The sequence below is a fragment of the Benincasa hispida genome, chromosome 10 (assembly GCF_027475165.1).
Source record: "Benincasa hispida cultivar pf3 chromosome 10, pf3_genome.v1.1, whole genome shotgun sequence".
Taxonomy (NCBI): Eukaryota; Viridiplantae; Streptophyta; class Magnoliopsida; order Cucurbitales; family Cucurbitaceae; genus Benincasa; species Benincasa hispida.
Genome location: NC_143487.1, coordinates 27,992,211 through 28,011,715, shown reverse-complemented (window position 1 = coordinate 28,011,715; position 19,505 = coordinate 27,992,211). Strand labels below are relative to the sequence as shown.

The window sequence follows — 19,505 nt, the reverse complement described above, 5'->3', positions numbered from 1 at the left end:
TTGAAAGTCTCATCTCCTCCAAAATCAAATGTGAAGTTTCTTTCTAGCGCACTCCACCTCAATCGTCTTTGATGAAAATTTTCAAACTTGACCATCTCCCATCGTGCCTTCAATGTAGCATATAAAACACAAGGAAAATAATAGGAAAGAACGTTAGTTGGAAAGCTACTCCCACGATTTTTCTCACATTAATATTTTCCTTCACTTCCATTCTTAATCAAACTCTCTTCTTTTTCTTTGGTCACTAATATCTCACTTTTCTTTGTTTTCTTAGTCTCCATATTATCCTTACTTACCTCAAGAAAGTTTTTTATGATCTCATTCCGAACACATACTTCAGATAGCTTTTCTCCCTCCATAACTACTTCACATGTTGACTCATCTCCCAAAATTTGACAATCACTCACTTTCATCTCAACATCATCACAGTTGGAATTTTCTTTTTTGACTTGTGGATGAACGCCATCATTTGGAATTGGTTGATCAACTTCTAGCAATGAACTATCTTCTTGATTTTTAATGGCTCGTGCGACTTGATTCTTTCTTGCTAACTTTTGCAACTTCAACGTTTCATTCAATTGGACTATGTATCAATGAATTGGTGCAACTCAGCCAAACTTTCTCTAAGGCTCTTCCAAAAATTATCATCATTGTTGTAAGTCGCATGATATTTTTTTCTTCAATGAGACATATCATAAGACTTCTAGTATCTCAAACTTTAGAAATCTTATATTATTCTTATGTGAACCATGCAAGAAATTCTAATATAGCTTAGAACGCAAAAAGTCACAAAATCTTGATTTTTTTTAAAAAAAAATATGGAAAGAAACAAAGACAATTTAATTTTCTAATTTTTCTAGCAAGTATACTGAAATACGAAGGAAATAAAAGAAGATTAAAGGTCACAAGAAAAACAATAACACATTTTTTTTTCACAAATTTTCTTTTGGCAAGCTTAGTGTATGAAGTAAGAAAAATAAATGAGAAGATGAAGAGACACAAGAAAAAATGGAAACGAATGAAATGATTTAAAGAAAGAAAGAAGATAGCATGGCAAGGAAAACAAGAAAAGGTATAATCTGTTTAGAGTGAAAACTCTGATACCAAATGATAAAGAGAACTACTTCAATCACGTATAAGAACCCCCTTTATTCTAGTGAACCCCCATAACGATGATAAGAATAATCCCCAATAAACAAAATGATAACAACCCCAAGAAGGCTAAACATATTTAGTTTGGAAGATTAATTGATGATCAAGAAGAAAGGAGAACTTGTTCCTAACTTCAAGATTTCGATCTCTCCATAATCTAATTGATTAAACTAAGATTGAAAGTTCTAATACATGCATTCTAAACACAAAAATACAAAGAAAAAGCATAAAGCTTGAGAGAATAAACTCTAATGAAATTTCATTCAAATTCAAAGTGTTGTTCCAAATGATAAAATTACATAGGTATTTATACTAATTGAAGATAACTTGAAAGGACATAACCTTTCACCTAATTGACTAGGTTAAAAAAAAAAAACTCTTCAACTACATACATGAACCTCCATAAATGTAAGTACATTATTATAAATTGATACATTAAATATTAAATATGTGAATGAATTTGAATTTCCAAATTCATTATGACTTTTGGTGGCTTTGATTCTTGAAGGGTTGCAACTCTTCATATTTGGAAACTTAACTTGGAAGCAAATCTTTTAATACTCTAGCTCCTAATCATTGCCAATTATTTGCTTATCAATTTTTGTTTGAAAATTTGTTAGATGTACTTTAGTGCATGCCCATGTTAGAGATTCTAATATTTTTCCTTTTGATCCTAAGATTGATCAGACTTTAAAAAAATATAAAGATTAGAAAAGAAGAAATTGAAAAAATGGTAGAAGAAGCGAAAAAAGCAATTAGAGGGTATTTTCAATCGTCCCTCCCAACAGCTTAACCCGGTATAGCACATGCTCCTTTAAATGCAAACAATTTTGAATTGAAGTCGGGATTGATCCAAATGGCAAAATGCTTTCAAAGGAGACCCTACTGAATATCCACACAAACAACTTAGATCCTTCATCAAAATATGTGGAATGGTAAATTTCAATGGAGTTACTAATGATGCAACTAGATTAAGAATGTTTTCTTTTTCTTTGTAGGATCGTCCAAAAGATTGGCTAGAAAAAATTCCCTCTAATAGCATCACCACATGGAATGAGCTAGCACAAGCATTCTTGAACAAATATTTCTCACCTGCTAAAACCACCAATTATGGTAAAAAAATGTTACCTTCCGTCAACAACCCAATGAGCCGTTGTTTGAGTGTGGGAGAGGAACAAGGATCTCCTCAGGAGGCGACCACGACATGGATATCCTAATATGTTGCAGATTCAACTGTTCTACAATGGATTAATCAGAAACACTAAATTCATCTTGGATGCAATTGGGGGATCTATCTTTGTAAAGGCAGGCATAAAAGTCAATGTTGTCTTGGAAGACATGGTATCCACGAGCTACAACGGGCTAAGTGAAAGAGTTTCCACAACAAAATAGCAGGGTTATATGAAGTTGACAAGGTAAACTCTATTAAAACCTAATTAGTTGCAATTTCTAACACTTTGAGTCAATTGACTACAGGTGATCAAGCATCTACAAATCTACAATCAATTGCCTCCCAAGTAGCTTTGGTAGTTGAGATTGCAACGCAATAAATATGGGAGCAACAAGATCCTGAGACAACAAATTAAGTGGATAGGAATGAAGGGCATTACTAAGACCATCAACAACTTTTAACTCATTACCATCGAAGTTTGAGAAACCACTTTTTCCTATGCTAATAATAGGAATATTTTATAGGTACCTCCAGGTTTCTAGCTGTAGGTCCATCAAACATTGGGAAGAAACCATCCTTGAAGGAGCTAATAGTTGAGTTTATCAAGGAATCAAGAGGAAGGACCACTGCTCTAGAAAACATCATATAGAGTCATGGTAAGAAAATTTAGAATGTGGAGGTGCAAATCAGTCAAATAGCCACTTCCCTCCATACCATGAAAAAAAGGTATGTTCCCTAGTTGTCCTGAGAAGAATCCTAAGGAGAAGTGGCAAGAAGTCAGACAAGCCCATTATTATGGAAGAGGATGAGCCAACATTAGTGGTAAATGAGCCTGTCATTGAATCTGAGCAAGAAAATGAAGAAAATAATAAGAAAGAGGAAGCTAAGCCTGAGGAGAAGGTAGAAAAGCTAGAACCATAATCAGGGAGTACTTCTAACTCTATACCTTTTGTCCTTAATACTTTTCCTTACCCTAAGAGATTTTAGAAAAAGAAGGTAGATGCATAATTCCATATATTTTTAGAAATCACTAAAAATTTGTATGTTAACATTCCTTTTGCAGAGGCACTAAAATAGATGTCAAACTATGTAAAATTTACGATAGACATCCTATCTAAAAAAAGAAGTTCGGCTAATATGAGATGGTGAGCCTAACTGAGGAGTGTAGTATTATGCTACAAAAAATGTTACCTCAGAAATTGAAAGATCTAGGGAGTTCTACTATTCCTTGTAATCTAGGCTCTTTGAATGTCAATAAAGCTTTGTTTGATCTTGGGGCTTCCATTAACTTAATGTCTTTATTTGTGTACAAGAAGCTTGACATTTTAGAAGTCCATTACAATCTCCTTGTAGCTGGCTGACAGATCCTTTGCATATCCTAAAGGAATAGTGTAGGATGTCTTTGTCAAGGTAGATAAGTTCATATTGACAGCAGGTTTTGTGGTGTTGGACGTAGAGCAAGATGTTGAGGTGTCGATCATATTGAGGTGCCTAATCTTAGCTATTGGGAGAGCTTTGATTGATGTCCAACAAGGTAAATCGACTCTTAGAGTAAATGAGGATAAGGTAATATTTAATATTTATCGATCTATAAGTCATCTTGAGGAGATTAGTATTTGTCACATGATTGATGTTATAGATAACACTGTGTTTGAGCATGATGAATTAGTATTCACTGATCTTAGACAGGGCATACTGAGTTTGATTTTGACAAGACTAATATTTTGTCTGATGACATTGCTTTATATGCTAAGTGGTTATAGTGCTTGCAAGTATGTAATAAAGTGTATGACCCTATGCTTCTTGTACCTATGCATGTTGTAGAGGAAGTGGAAAAGTCTGTTGTAGAATTAAAACAACTGCTTACTCACTTAAAATATGCATTCTTAAGAGAGTCATCTTCTTTTCTTATTACTATATATGCTGATCTAAGTCCATGGAAAGAGGAGAAGTTGTTGAGAGTCCTATATACACATAAGTCTACCATAGGTTGGTCCATTCAGGATCTTAAAGGTATTAGTCCATCAGTCTGTATGTATAGAATTTTGATAGAAGATAGCTTTACTCCTTTAGTGTTCCACTAAAGGAGTCTTAATCTTACCATGTAAAAGGTAGTAAAGAAGGAGGTTCTTAAATACTTGAATGCAAGGATCATTTATGCAATTTTTGACAACCCCTGGTAAGTCCTGTGCAGGTAACTACTGCGTAAAGAAGGTCAGATGACTATGGTTAAAAATGAAAAAGATGAACTCATCTCCACTGGAACTGTAACAGGGTGGCATGTCTGCATTGATTACAGGAAGTGAGACAAGACCATTATAAAAGGTCACTTTTTTATTTCTTTTATTGATTAGATGCTTGGTACACTCGCATGTTTTTCTCATTATTGTTTTTTGGATGGTTATTCCTTTTACAATCAAATTGCAATTATTCCAATTACCAAGAAAATACTACATTTATTTGTCCCTGTGGGACATTTGCTTTCAGGAGAATGCCTTTTGGGTTGTGCATTGCCCTTGCCACTTTCCAGATATGCATGTTGGCTATATCTAGAGGCTCATTGAGGAAATAATAGAGGTTTTTATAGATGATCTTTTTGTTTTTGGATCCTCCTTTGATTCTTCTCTTGTTAATTGACTCTTGTTTTGCAGAGATGCCAGGATACCAACCTTGTTTTAAATTACGAAAATTGTCACTTCATGGTAAAGGAGGACATTGTGCTAAGGCATAAGATCTCTAAAAAGGGGTTGGAGGTTGATAGAGCTAATACTTTTGCTATCAAACAATTGCCTCCTCCAACCAATGTATTAGGAGTTAGGAACTTCTTAGGACATTCAAGGTTTTATAGGAGCTTTATAAAAGTTTTTTCAAAAATTGCAAAACCCTTGTGCAACCTATTACAAAAAGATGCCAAGTTTGTTTTTTATGATGCATGTCTACTAGCTTTTAATTATTTGAAAGAAAGATTAGTTTTTGTAATGTGATTGTTGTACCTAATTGAAGTCAATCTTTTGAGATTATGTGTAATGCTAGTGATTATGCTTTAAGTGTTGTATTAGGCCAACATAGGGATAACATGTGTAAGGATATTTACTATGCTAATAAAACCTTGGTTAATGCTAAAAAATTACACTACTACTGAAAAAAATTACTAGCTGTGGTATTTGCTTTTGATAAGTTTAGACCTTATCTCCTGGGCTCTAAGGTAATTGTGCATACTGACAATGTTGCTTTAAAAATCCTTTTTTCAAAGAAAGATGCTAAACCTAGATTGATCAGATGAGTTTTATTACTGAAAGAGTTTGACTTTGTTATGAAAGACAATAAAGAATGTGAGAATGTGGTGGCTGACCTCTAGACTTACGAATGATCAGAAAAGTTCACCCATCATCGAAGAATTACCTGATGAACAATTGTATAAGGTAAAGGATAATTTACCTTGGTATGTTGACATAGTTAATTATCTTGTAGGTACCATCTAACTCATGATGAAAACTCTCAGCAAAGAAAGAGATTCCTACACAATATTAGATTCTACCCATGGGAAGTTTCACTTCTATTCAAGATCTATGCAAACAACATTATAAGATAGTGCTTACCCCAAGAGGAGGTTGTAAGTATTATTGACGTCTATCATTCTTCACCTTATGAAGTTCACTTTGGACTAACTAGGACAACATTAAAGGTATATCAATTAGGTTTTTACTAGCCTTATTTTTTTTAGAGATTGTTATACTTACGTGAGATCATGTGATAGGTGGCAACTCACTGACAGTATTTTTGGACAACATGAGCTTCCTATGACCCATATACTGGAGTTTAAACTCTTTGATGTCTAGAATATTGACTTTTTGGGGTATTTCCCTCCTTCTTCTGATAGTCATTTATATATCCTAGTTGTAGTTGATTATGTATCTAAGTGGATAGAAGCTATAGCTACTAGGACAAATGATGCCCACACTATTTTAAAATTCCTACATAAGAATGTATTCACAAGTTTTGGCACAGCATGGGCTATCACTAGTGATGAGGGGTCTCACTTTTGTAATAAGTTGTTTGAGTCTATGATATATAAATATGGTGTGAAACATAAGATTGCTACAATTTATCATCCTTAAACAAATGGTCCTGCTGAGATATCAAATACAGAGATAAAAAAAATTCTTGAAAAGATAGTTAAGACAAACAGAAAAGATGTATATGGAAAGATGCAAACCTTTAAGGCTAGACTCGTGGCAAAGGGTTATACCCAGGTCGAGGGAGTGGACTATGAAGAAACTTTCTCATCTATTGTCATGCTGAAGTCTATCAGGATACTCCTGTCTATAGCCACATTTTTTTTATTATGATATATGGAAAATGGACGTCAAGAATCCTTTCTTAATGGTAATCTTGAGGAGACCATCTACATAGCTCAACCAGAGGGGTCCATTGTTCTAGATCAAGAGAAAAGAGTTTGCAAGCTTAATAGGTCCGTTTATGGGCTGAAATAGGCGTCTAGATCGTGGAACATTAGATTTGACAGTGCGGTCAAGTCATTTGGCTTTGATCAGAACGTTGATGAGCCTTGTGTTTACAAGAAAATCATCAACAACTCAGTAGCTTTCCTGGTACTGTATTTGGATGATATCTTGCTCATTGGGAATGATGTAGAGTTTTTGACTAAAATTAAAAAGTGGCTAGCAGCCCAATTCGAAATGAAATATTTGGGTGAGGCACAGTATGTTCTAGGGATCCAGATCATTCAGGATCGTAAGAACAAGAGGTTAGCTTTATCTCAGGCTTGTATATAGAACAAATGGTTATCAGGTATAGGATGCAAGATTCTAAGATGGGTTTGTTATCCTTCAGGCATGAAATTGTTTTGTCTAAGGATCAATGTCTTGAGACACCTCAAGAGGTTGAGGAGATGAAACAGATTCCCTATACTTCAGCTGTTGGAAGCTTAATGTATGCAATGTTGTGTACCAGACTCGACATTTGCTATGCAGTAGGTATTGTCAGTCGTTATCAGTCCAATCTAGGATTTGATCACTGGATGGTGGTTAAGATGATTCTTAAGTATCTTCGGAGAACGGAGGACTACATGCTTGTGTATAGAGATAAGGATTTGATCCTTATAGGATATACAGACTCTGAGTTGCAGATCGATAGAGGTTCTTGTAAATCGACATCAGGGTCAGTGTTCACTTTGAATGGAGGGGCTATAGTGTGGTGAAGCATCAAGCACGGATGCATCGCAGACTCCACTATGGAAGCCGAATACGTAGCCACTTGTGAAGCAGCTAAGAAGGCTACGTTTAAGGAAATTCCTTATAGATTTGGAAGTTGTTCCAAATATGGATTTTCCGATCACTCTTTATTGTGATAACAACGGGGCCGTGGCAAATTCGAAGGAGCCTTGGAGTCATCGTCGAGGCAAGCATATCGAATGGAAATATCATTTGATCAGGGAGATTGTGCATCAAGGTGATGTGATAGTCACGAAGATCGTGTCGGAGCACAACGTTGCTGATTCATTTACAAAGGCTCTCACGACTAAATTTTTTGAGATCATCTGGAGAGTCTGGTCTATGGGACATGCGACATCTTGTCTAGGACAAGTGGGAGATGATACTGGGGTATCTTGTATGCACTAGTTTATTGTTTATTGTATATTGTACTTTTATTTTTCATGTATTGTAATTATTCTCCCGAGGCATTAGAACAAGTGGGAGATTGTTGGGTTTGGTGTCTTAATTCTCCCGGAGTCTCATAGTTTGTAAACTGTACACATTGTTATAAATAAAATAAGAGTTATTTTATTTGAAATTTACTCATATACAATAAACAAAGCTGCATGGTTATTGTATGTAAACTTAAGCATGTATATGAAATATACAAGTGGATCATGCCTTAAGTGATAACCTAAATAAGTCTGTAGTATAAGGATTAAGGAGGGATACCTGATACTGATGACACTACGGATACAACCTGCTTCGTAGAGGTTTACAAATGTTGTGAACTACTATAAATGTAGATCTTGACCATTCGTGTGGAGACATGCGAGTAGGGGTGTCCTATATAAAGAGTTTATATAAGATCGGACCACGAAATGACTAGTCTCTGTACATAACACCATTGATACTTGAGACTTACATCTCACCTAAACAACCATAGGTGACATGATCTCAATCCTGAGTGTTTTGGGAATACTCAGGAAGGAGACTTTGAGGGTGGTCATTAGTATGAGTGAGAATGGCCAGATTGCCAACTCAACATGCCTACCTTTTTGGTGATTTTTCTGATTGGGAGCTAGGAACTTGGTTACACAAGATGGAATTCACTCCTTCCTGGAAGAAGGGGCAAGTAGATAGATTGTTCATTTAATTCCGGGTCTTGAACATAATGGTCACAACTTCTCTTTGGAAGAGAGGACTCAGTCATAGTAGGACTATGACTTATGTTCATTAGAGGGATCAATGGTACTTAAGGAGTTAGATGTAACTATAGAAGCATAACAGTTATGGCCCAGTTGTACTTATGAGCGATCTGTGAAGGGTTATCACATTGTTGATTGATTAATATAGACACAAAATATATCTATAGTAGGGAGAGCACAATTGTCGATCTTTAGTGGAGTGCCTGACAGTTAACGGATGGTGGATCCCGTGACTAAAGAGTTTAGTTAGTTATTCACGTACCGTTAGAGCTTCAAGCTACAGGTCCATAAGGTCCCCTTGGTAGTCAATGGATTCATGTTGAGAATTAGTTCTTGGTATTGATTTGAAATGTTCAAATTGACAAGAGAAAATTCAATTATATATGATATGATCAGTGTGATGTATGAGATACATCAAGAGGAGGAATAATGTAAATGAGATCCACATTAAGTACCATGAAATAGAAAAAGAATTATTGTTTATTGTTTCATGAGATCAAATATTAAAACTATAAGTTATAAATATAATATGGTAAGTTGGTTATAATATATATTTATAATAATATTAATTATTGGATCATTATATCTTTTTCTCTAATAACCAATTGAGTGGGAGGTTATTGGTGGTTTCATGGTAACCGTGAGATAAAAGAAAAAATGTTTTCCTAAATTTAGTAGATTTGTGAATATATTTGCTAAAGGATTTGAGATTTTCCATTCTCGAAAAATCTCACGAATCGCTGTCAAGTGAATTGGATTCACTAAACGATAGCTGAAAGAGAGACTAGATGATCATGGAGTGACACTATATGATAGTTCACTCAACTGGTCATAACTACATGATCGCGGAGCATTTGGTATACGATCGTGGAGCTTTTACTAAACGATTGAGCATTCGTCTATACGATAGACTTATGTCATCTCCTACTTGCTCAATTGTTTACATGATTGTTATTCCTCCGATCTTTTCCTCTAACCAAGTCCACACAAAGCCCACACTTCTGGATTCTCACACCGAGAATACCAAGGTACCATTGTGGTGGTGTCGTACTCAACTCGACTGAGGTCGAGGTTTTTGGAGGCCATTCATTGAGTTTGAGTTTGCTGTTGATCGTGCTGTGTTGCGGTTGTTATGTTTGAGCGTTCGTACGTTGCTGTCTCGAAGACTGAACGAGCGTTCGTGATAAAGGAGGTTTGAAGATGAGTCTTCAAAGGTATGTATAATCTTTCCCTTGATTATTATGTAAAGCATGTTGTAATTTCGTATTATGCCTAACATGTAAGTTTCCGTTTCTTGATTATAATTGTGTATGTTCAACTATGAATGGAACTTGGAACAACCATTCTACTGTTATGGAAATCCTCATATCTGATTTCCTTCAATTTCATGGTAAAGAAGGACATTGTGCCAAGGCATAAGGTCTCTCAATAGGGGTTGGAAGTTGATAGAGCTAATACTTTTGCTATTAAACAATTGCCTCCTCCAACCAATGTAACAAGAGTCAGGAGCTTATTAGGACATGCAAGGTTTTACAGGAGATTTATAAAAGTTTTTTTTCAAAAATTGCAAAACCCTTGTGCAACCTTTTACAAAAAGATGCCAAATTTTTTTTTTATTTAATGTATATTGCATGTTTACTAGCTTTTAATTATTTGAAAGAAAGATTGATTTTTGTAATGTGATTGTTATACCTAATTGGAGTCAATCTTTCGAGATTATGTATAATGATAGTGATTATGCTTTAAGTGTTGTCTTAGGCCAACGTACGGATAACATATTTAAGGATATTTACTATGATAATAAAACTTTGGCTAATGCTAAAAAATTACCTTACCACTGAAATGAAATTACTAGCTGTAGTATTTGCTTTTGATAAGTTTAGACCCTATCTCCTGGGCTCTAAGGTAATTGTGCATACAAGCAATGCTACTCTAAAATTCATGTTTTCAAAGAACGATGCTAAACCTAGATTGAACATATGAGTTTTATTGCTACAAGAGTTTGACTTTGTTGTGAAATACAAGAAAGAATGTGAGAATGTGGTGGCTGATCACTTGTCTAGACTTACGAATGATCAGAAAAGTTCACCTACCACCGAAGAATTCCCTAATGAATAACTGTATCAGGTGAAGGATAATTTACCTTGGTATGTTGACATAGTTAATTATCTTATAGGTACCATCTACCTCATGATCAAAACTCTCAACAAAGAAAGAGATTTCTGCACAATATTAGATTCTACCCATGGGAAGTTCGATTTCTATTCAAGATCTATGCAGACAACATTATAAGATAGTGCTTACCCCAAGAGGAGGTGGTAAGTATTATTGATGCTTCTCATTCTTCACCTTATGAAGGTCACTTTGGATTAATTAGGGCAACATTAAAGGTATATCAATCAAGTTTTTACTGGCACTATTTTTTTAGAGACTATTATACTTAATATGATAGGTGCTAACTTACCGACAATATTTCTGGACAACATGAGCTTCCTATGACCCATATACTAGAGTTTGAACTCTTTGATGTCTGGGATATGACTTTATGGAGCCTTTCCCTCCTTCTAATAGTTATTTGTATATTTTAGCTGTAGTTGATTATGTATCTAAATGGGTACAAGCTATAACTACTAGGACAAATGATACCCACACTATTTTGAAATTCCTACATAAGAATGTATGCACAAGTCTTGGCACACTATGAGCTATCATTAGTGATGAGGGGTCTCACTTTTGTAATGAGTTGTTTGAGTCTATGATGTATAAATATGGTGTGAAACATAAGATTGCTACAATTTATCATCCTTAAACAAACGGTACTGTTGAGATATCAAATACAGAGATAAAAAAAATTGTTGAAAAGATAGTTAAGACAAACAGGAAGGATTGGGCTCTTAAGCTCGATGATGCACTGAGGGCCTATCGTACAACCTTCAAAACCCCAATTGACACCACATTCTACAAGTTGGTATTTGGAAAGGCCTATCACTTATAGGTAAAGCTCGAGCAATTAAAGTTTCATAAAAACATGGAGCTCTAAAGAATAGCTACCATGTTGATCGAAACAAAGCCTCCACTATACTTTGGAAATATTTCAAATCCAGATGAATATCTTCTTTGTGAGTAAAAATTGATGCAATATATGATAAGTGCCACTATAGTCAAAAGAGAAAGGTACAACTTATCATCTCTAAATTTGAGAAATATGCACTAACATGGTGGAATCATTTATTCTCGAAAAGGAGGAGAAGCGAAAATCATGCAATATCATCATGAAAAGAAATCAAGATTCTCATGTGAAAGAGTACTGGTCCTAAGACTATACATAAATTGCAAACATTGAAACAAGGGAGAAAAAGTGTGAAAAGGTACTATAAAGAGATGTTACTATTACTTGAGGAGATGACCGTATATGAGGATGAAGAAGTTATCATGGATCAATTCTAAAAAAGGAATTAATGAGGAAATTATTGATATGCTTGCGTATCGAGAAGAGATTCGACCTTGTGAGGAATTGGAGGAATGGTAGACGTTGCCATCAAGATAGAAAGGAAACTGCAAAGGAGATTTTCAAGGTCATTAAACCTAAATCTAGTACCAAATATTCCAACACATTAGTGGAAAATGTTAGTTTATCTACCATATTTGAGCATTTTAATAAGGTTGGAAGTAGTAAAAAAAATACTTGATAATGTTGTGTCTATGCATGATCATGATATTTTTTTCTAGTAAATCATTATATTGCAAGGGCTCACATGACTGTAAACTTACTAGTATTGTTGAACCACTTATTTAGGGAGAAGCATATGTTAGTAGCAATAGGGTAGAGAAAGTAGTTGATAGTGAACTTGAAACTAGAATACTTTGTGTTAAGATTATTAGTCCATTAGAGCCCGAAGTAGTCCATACTTTGTGTTGATTAACTTGCTTATGGAGTATTGAAACCGTGAGTAGGGAAGTAGTTCTTCTTGTCTCATGGCCTTCAATCAAAATGTAATCTAAATCTAGTCCTTCCTTTTGGATTGATGTTAATTGATTTGTGGGTTTTAAGATTTCTTGTTAGGGATTCAACAATTGGATTCCTAACTTTTCAAATTACTAGAGTTTTTGTATCAATCTATTAGACCAAACAAACACAAACTAAGGATTTCCTGTGATTATTTCTAGTATGGAATGAGTCAATCATCCACTTTGGTATAAAGAGTTATAAACGAAATCTGTATTAATCTAACAATTTTCTTGTATGTAATATTTGATAAAATGTACTGTGAATATGAATTTCTTGATCTAAAAGACCAATTTCGAGTCTTTGAGGGTTTTTTTTTTCTAAAAAAAAACATAAAAGAAAACATTTGTTTATATTTGCTATATTGGTGATTTATTTATTTATTATTCTTATTATTATTATTTGTTGCGAAATTGACAATTAAAGAATACAAAAAATGAACGTAGAGATAGAGAAGATCGACACACAAATATACGTGATTCATTAACAGTGTGTTAGCTACTTCCATGGGCAGAGGGAGACAATATTATTAGAGAAAATGTTTTCAGAAAACAATACATCAAAACGGTGTCTCTAGGGTTAGAGAGTTTATATAGCGCGCTACTCTAAATCCTAGGGTCATAGTTGTAAATAACTACAAATAAATAAATATGCTGGATGCGAGACCCCGTACTTAGTTGTTTGAAGCGTCAACAAACAGATTCAAGGCATTTTAACATTATTATTTTTTGTTGCTGGAGATGGCTGGAACTAATTGAAAAAAAGAAAATTGGAGTTGATGGCCAGTATCAATTTGGAAAAAAAAAAAAAAACTTGGAAAAAGGAAACTGAATTTTATACTTGTTAAAAAAAAAAGAAGTATATATATGTTCAAAATGAGAATTTTGTACAAAAAGAGAGGAAGAAATAGCAGAAGGTCAAATAAACGTTTTATCTCATATCGGGTCTTCTTAGATTGTGGAAAATCCAAATCTTAAAAGGATGAGAATAAGGAATAATATATTACGGGAAAGCACCATCCTAGAACTTGACTATTAATTTGATGAAAGAATGGAAAGTTGATTTAATTTATATTTAAAATATGTTTAAGGTTTTTCTTAAAAAAGAAAAACAAAATACAATATATACATATAAGATTCTCTTTTGGAAAGATTCCAACAAGTCAGGAATAGTATTATTAAGGAAAATTTTCGTATATAAAAAATATCAAATTATTTATCGAAATAATAAAAAAAAATATTGATAGATATTGATAAACTTCTATCAGCTTTACTAGTGATAGACTTATATTAGTTTCTATCACTGATAGACACTAATAGACTTTTATTAGTCTCTATCAAAGAAGATTAAAATTTTGCTATTTAGTTTCTATCTCTAATATACACTAATAGACTTCTATCAACCTCTATAAAAAAAGATTAAAGTTTTGCTATTTTGTATAAATAGTTCCTTATTTTTCTATTTTTGAAAATTCTCCTAGTATTAATATATCAAATCGAATGTAGAAATTTGGATAATTCACAATTCTAATATTCAAATAAAGAATAATTTGTTTTGGGAATTTATAATAGTTTAGTGGTTGAAAAAGTGGATAGAGAGTGAGCAAGAGGCTTTATCCTACATGCACATGTCGTTGCTGACATCCGTTCGTCCGATCGAACAGACGGACGGCCAGACTTAGGCAATCGCACTTGTGTGACAAAAAGAAATAATTTTATTTCTTTTTATTTTAATTTTTTTTACAAAAACTTAAACGTTTAATTACTTTAAAATAAAAACTTTTAAGGGTTTTTATTAGTACAATTATTTTTCAGATATGATTTTAATTATTCCAAATGTTTTATTTCCATTGAGATTGCTTTACAAAACCTATTAACCTTCACTGATCAGACCCTTTCATGACCGATAAGTATCAATGATAGGTGTCCTATCCAAAATTCAATTGTGTCCGCCACCTACTTTTAACGAAACCTACGTGAATGGCTCTCATATAAACCAAATTTGATGTACTTTAGTTTAATTTTGTATTCCAGTAATTACCACATTTCCAAACTCAAATAATTACTTCATCTATTCTATCCCATTATCATTTCTTATATATGTATGGTTGGGGTTGATGTCCTAAAATTTCATGTCATGTAGTTTATAAATAGTCTGTACGAACGTTTGTGATGTATAATATATCATATTTACTTCACTTCTTGTTTTTTGTTCATCTAAATTTTTTATTTGTTTTACTACAAACCAATAAACTAAAATCCTTCGTTATCTTTATGTAACTTAAGCATGTATGTGGTGACATACAAATGGATCATGTCTTAAGTGATAACCAAAATGGTCTATAATATATGAATATAGGAAGGAAACCTTATCTTGGTAAAGCTATGGATGCGGCCCGCTTTGTGGAATAGTTACAGTTAGTGTTGTGACTTGTTACAGATGATCTGATCCTGAACATTCGTATAGGGGACATGCGAGCAGGGGCGTCCTATACAAAGAGTTTGTATAAGACCTGACCATGAAATATTAACGTCTCATTATATAACACCGTTCATGACAAAGACTTCACTTCTAGGATGACCATAGGTAACATGACCTCAATCCTGAGTGAGATGGGAACTCCTACCATTGAGAACGGTCCTTTGATTTGCATGGGTGCGAGTGGCTAGGCCGCCGACTCAAACCTACCACTTTGGGGATTCGTCTGATTTGGGAGCTGAAAACTCAGCTACACAAGATGAAATTCACTCCTTCCCCAAAGTAGGGGAAAGTAGATAGATAGTTCCCTTAAGGGCTGATTTCAGGGCTTGAATGATGTGGCGCCACACACCTTCTCATGGCCCGAGAGGTGTTCACACATAACTATATTGTTTTATTCATTGGAGGGATTAGTAGTACTTAAGAAGTGAGATGTAACTACGTGGGCAAAACAGTAAATGGTCCAACTGTACTTATGAGCATTTGTGAAAGGTTATCGTACTCATGACTGGTTATATCCGATGGACACAGAAATATATCTGTGGTAAGAAGAGTTCAGCTGTCGGTCTTTAGTGGAATGTCTGGCAGTTAACGGATGGTGGATCTCGTGGCAAAAGAGTTTAGTCAGCTATTCACGTACCGTTGGAGCTTCGAGCCATAGGTCCATAAGGTCTCTTTGGTAGCTTCGATACAAGTTGAGAATCAGTTTTTGGGTCAGTTTGAAATATTCAGATTGACAAGAGGGAGTTTGATTATATATTATATAATTGGACTAGTTAATTATATATGATATGATTGACTAAATATATGAGATACATTATTTTGGAGGAAATTGGATATAAATATGATTTATATCAAGTAGAGGAGAAAACACTATAGTTGATATATGATATCAAACTATAGGTTAAGAATATAATATGATTATATTCATTATTTTATTAATTAGGCGGTTATGAGATAATTGGCCGAAGTTTTCTCCGATTTTATGCGATAGTGGGAAGTTCAATTCAGTTCTAGTAACTGAAGAATAAAATGAAAATAGTTTTCATTTTGCGTAAGACACGCTAATTTGCTCACGGTGTGAAAGTCTTGTATTGCTTAATTTTGAGAGCCTATACGATAGCATCCACCTACTAAACGATCGCATACCTGCGTTTTCTAAACGATCGCCCGCGATTTTTTAAACGATCACTTACCTTTTACCTAGATGATCACTTAGCAATTACTACACGATCGTGTACCCCGACCTAAACGATCAAGCACCGGATTATACGATAGTCATCCCTTTCTCCCACTTGCTTGTTCGTAGTTCACGATCACCTTTTCTCTTCCCTCTACCAATTCCATCAAAGTCCACCCTTTGGATTCTCACTCCGAGAATACTGAGGGCTTCGAGTGGTGGTGTCGTCCCTATTCGCTATTGTTCGTGCGCTACTGTTCGTGTAGACGACTGTGGTGTTGATAGACGATTGCTTGTGGGACGAGAAAGAGCGAGAGGAGTTCGTTCACACTGAGACCAAGATTTGTGAAGAAAGTCTTCAACTGGTAAGTCTCTCAGTCTCTTGTATTTTATCTTTTAAAGCATGCCAATAATTAGTGTTTTCAATGCATATTTGTATGTTAGAATGTACATGTGAAAATTCTGTCACAATGAATTGGAAAGATCCGCTTCCGCTCATAGGTATTCTTGTATAAGAATTTCTTCATGTATATATGTATATATTATCTTATATTTTTATTTGTTTTTTTTTCTTTTTCCATTTCACATGCTAATCCTATAAATTTCCTTATCAATTCACCTCATACTTTAATTTGAGGTGTCCTTAATCAAAACAATTCCCTATTCAATCCAAGTAATTAAATACTCAACTCCAATTTCATTCTTCTAACTCTAACCTTCATGATTATTCCACCTTTCTCTTAGTAAAATAGAGAGAAGAAAGGTCTTACCACTACCGGCCGTTAAAAGAATTTCGTCCTTGAAATTAAACTCTACCTAAGAAGGTAAAACTTGAGTAGATTTGTTAAGAATAAGTATTGTACCAGTTAGTGCTTCTGGCGTTTCCTCGATTTCCTGTTGAGTCATTGCAAATATTCTTCTGTTCGATTTTGATTCACTGATTTTTTTCTTTTTTTTCTTTTTTTTTTAGCTTACTAGTTTCTTCCCCACTCTATGCAATCGATGGCCTTGCTTGCAAACTTGGTGTTGGTAATGCTGTTTCTTGTGTAACTAAATTTTCCTGGATTATCCGAGGATATTCCTTGCGGTAATGTCTGATTTGGCCGCAATTGAAGCACAAGTTGGTTCCTTTCAAACACGGTCCTTGATGAGTCTTACCACAAAATGAACATACTAACTCCTGCTCTTGATTATCTTTCAATTTACCTGGTGTAGTCTATGTTATTGCTAACATTCTTCTTGTTTGATTTGATCCGCTAGACACCAATGATCCTTTACTAACTCCAGGTCCAAAGCTCGAGCAACCACTCTGTTGTGACTTAAAGTTTCACTCGTAAGCTATATCTAGTATAAATATTCCCATATCCTCTTGGTTAATTCGATCTATAGGTACTTTGTCTATACACTACAAGAATTATGGACTTTAATGTCGGTTGACAATCGACATTAAAGATAGTGTTATTAAAGCCCTCGGTTAAACCGACATTAAAGACAACCGACATTAAAGGGCTTTAATAACAATATCTTTAATGTCCATTGTCAATCGACATTAAAGCCCTTTAATGTCGGTTTTAAACCGACATTGAAACCTAAAATCCATGACCTTTTTTTTAATTATTGTCCGCTTTTTTAAAATTCCATTATCGAATTCATTTTTAATTTAGGTCAAAAATTTAAAAACAACATTATATGTCTCATGTTGGGCTAGGAAATGTCCGTCACTTTTTTTTATTAAAAAAAAAATAAAAAATTGTACATTATAATGCGCGCTTGTTATATTCTACATGGCACGCCAACAATATATATCTTCCACCTATGAATTCACTGAACTCAAACCTGAAATATAACAATAGACAGAACAATACACTCTACCACAAATCTAAATACAAAGTTACTTGCAATGAAGCACACTTCTATAATAATTTATCCAAAAACAAGAATTAATATTTCCAATCCGTTCTATAAGTACTCATCAAATATGAAATAAACACACAGGAAACCTTTATTAGAATTTATGTTTAAACTATAAGTGTCGTTATTGAGGTTTACCCAACATTTGTATATCGATAACACACTTTTATAAAACAATAATTATAATCATCAACAACCTCTATTATATTAATAATTATTTCTTCCATTCACAAATATCAATTATAGTGCTTCCATGAATACTTACACCAAATATCCCATAAACCAAAAAATGTATACATAAATCTTCCAATAAACAAATCATGATTAGATAACAATTCGTCTATCCATGAACCAACAATTAGTACTTTGAATTCATTTTAAACTTGCATATTTTACTCAAAACTCGTCAAGATTCATTCTAAGCTAGCATTTACATTCTATTGAGACAAAAAACAAAAAGTACATCCTTACACAAATCGGCCAACAAAACTTGCCCATTGGGTTCGAATTACGTCAATTTCTACTTGGGTATATTCATTTTTTTGTATTGAACTACAAAAATAAAAAAAATAAACTCAACATAAGTTTACATCATTTATTAAATTAAAGCTAGTATATAAAAAAATAAATAATTTACGTATGAGGCTAGTAATGGGAGTAGTAGGATTATGTACTATTTCGTGTATATACTTTTGCACATAGTACCCGCATCCTACAGAATCTAATTGACGGGGGCACTTGTCACACCCCTTCCCTAGCCCTAGCCCCCAAGACTTGGAAGGGAGCGTGAGGATACATCAGTAGTATTCCAAGATAATATTTCAATTTACCATTTTCCCCCTTATCTATTAAGACTTTAACATGTTTACAATAATCTATCTAACTTTCATACGCATAGTTCAATTTCCTATATTCTTTATTACATGATCCTAGCTGTACCCTGAGAATTTACCAAGTCCTGGTGTGTTGGTGGTTAGTAGACTCCTTCCTGAACGCTCCGCTTTGCTACCTGGGGGGATATAAGAAAACATTTGGAAGAGTGTGAGCTACTAAGCCCAGTGGGTGGTTCTTTTAGAATAATAATCACTTTGCAAAACATATTTTTGGGAAATCAATCACATAATCACAATTCCAGTATAATTTATGCATGATCATATGTACAATCATTCAATTATCAACCTCCAGT

The 19,505-nt window shown here is 34.1% G+C and overlaps 2 protein-coding genes across 25 annotated transcripts in view; one reads left to right on the top strand and one right to left on the bottom strand.

The window, feature by feature from the left end:
* LOC150033239 (uncharacterized) overlaps nt 1–13,873 on the top strand; it is a 34,875-nt gene extending 21,002 nt beyond the window's left edge. For 7 of the 19 annotated variants that reach the window (XR_016523621.1, XR_016523619.1, XR_016523618.1 and 4 more), the window contains 2 exons: nt 4,518–4,648; nt 4,811–13,870. The gene's annotated coding sequence lies outside the window, so the exon portion shown is untranslated. The other 12 variants (XR_016523627.1, XR_016523626.1, XR_016523629.1 and 9 more) reach the window with 7 other exon arrangements.
* Nucleotides 13,874–18,590: 4,717 nt separating this feature from the next.
* The window catches only part of LOC150033238 (uncharacterized), a 28,460-nt gene continuing 27,545 nt past the window's right edge, over nt 18,591–19,505 (bottom strand). For 5 of the 6 annotated variants that reach the window (XR_016523855.1, XM_090305832.1, XM_090305831.1 and 2 more), the window contains one exon: nt 18,937–19,328. The gene's annotated coding sequence lies outside the window, so the exon portion shown is untranslated. Of the gene's footprint in view, nt 18,872–18,936; nt 19,329–19,505 lie in introns of those variants that run through there. The other variant, XM_090305830.1, reaches the window with a different exon arrangement.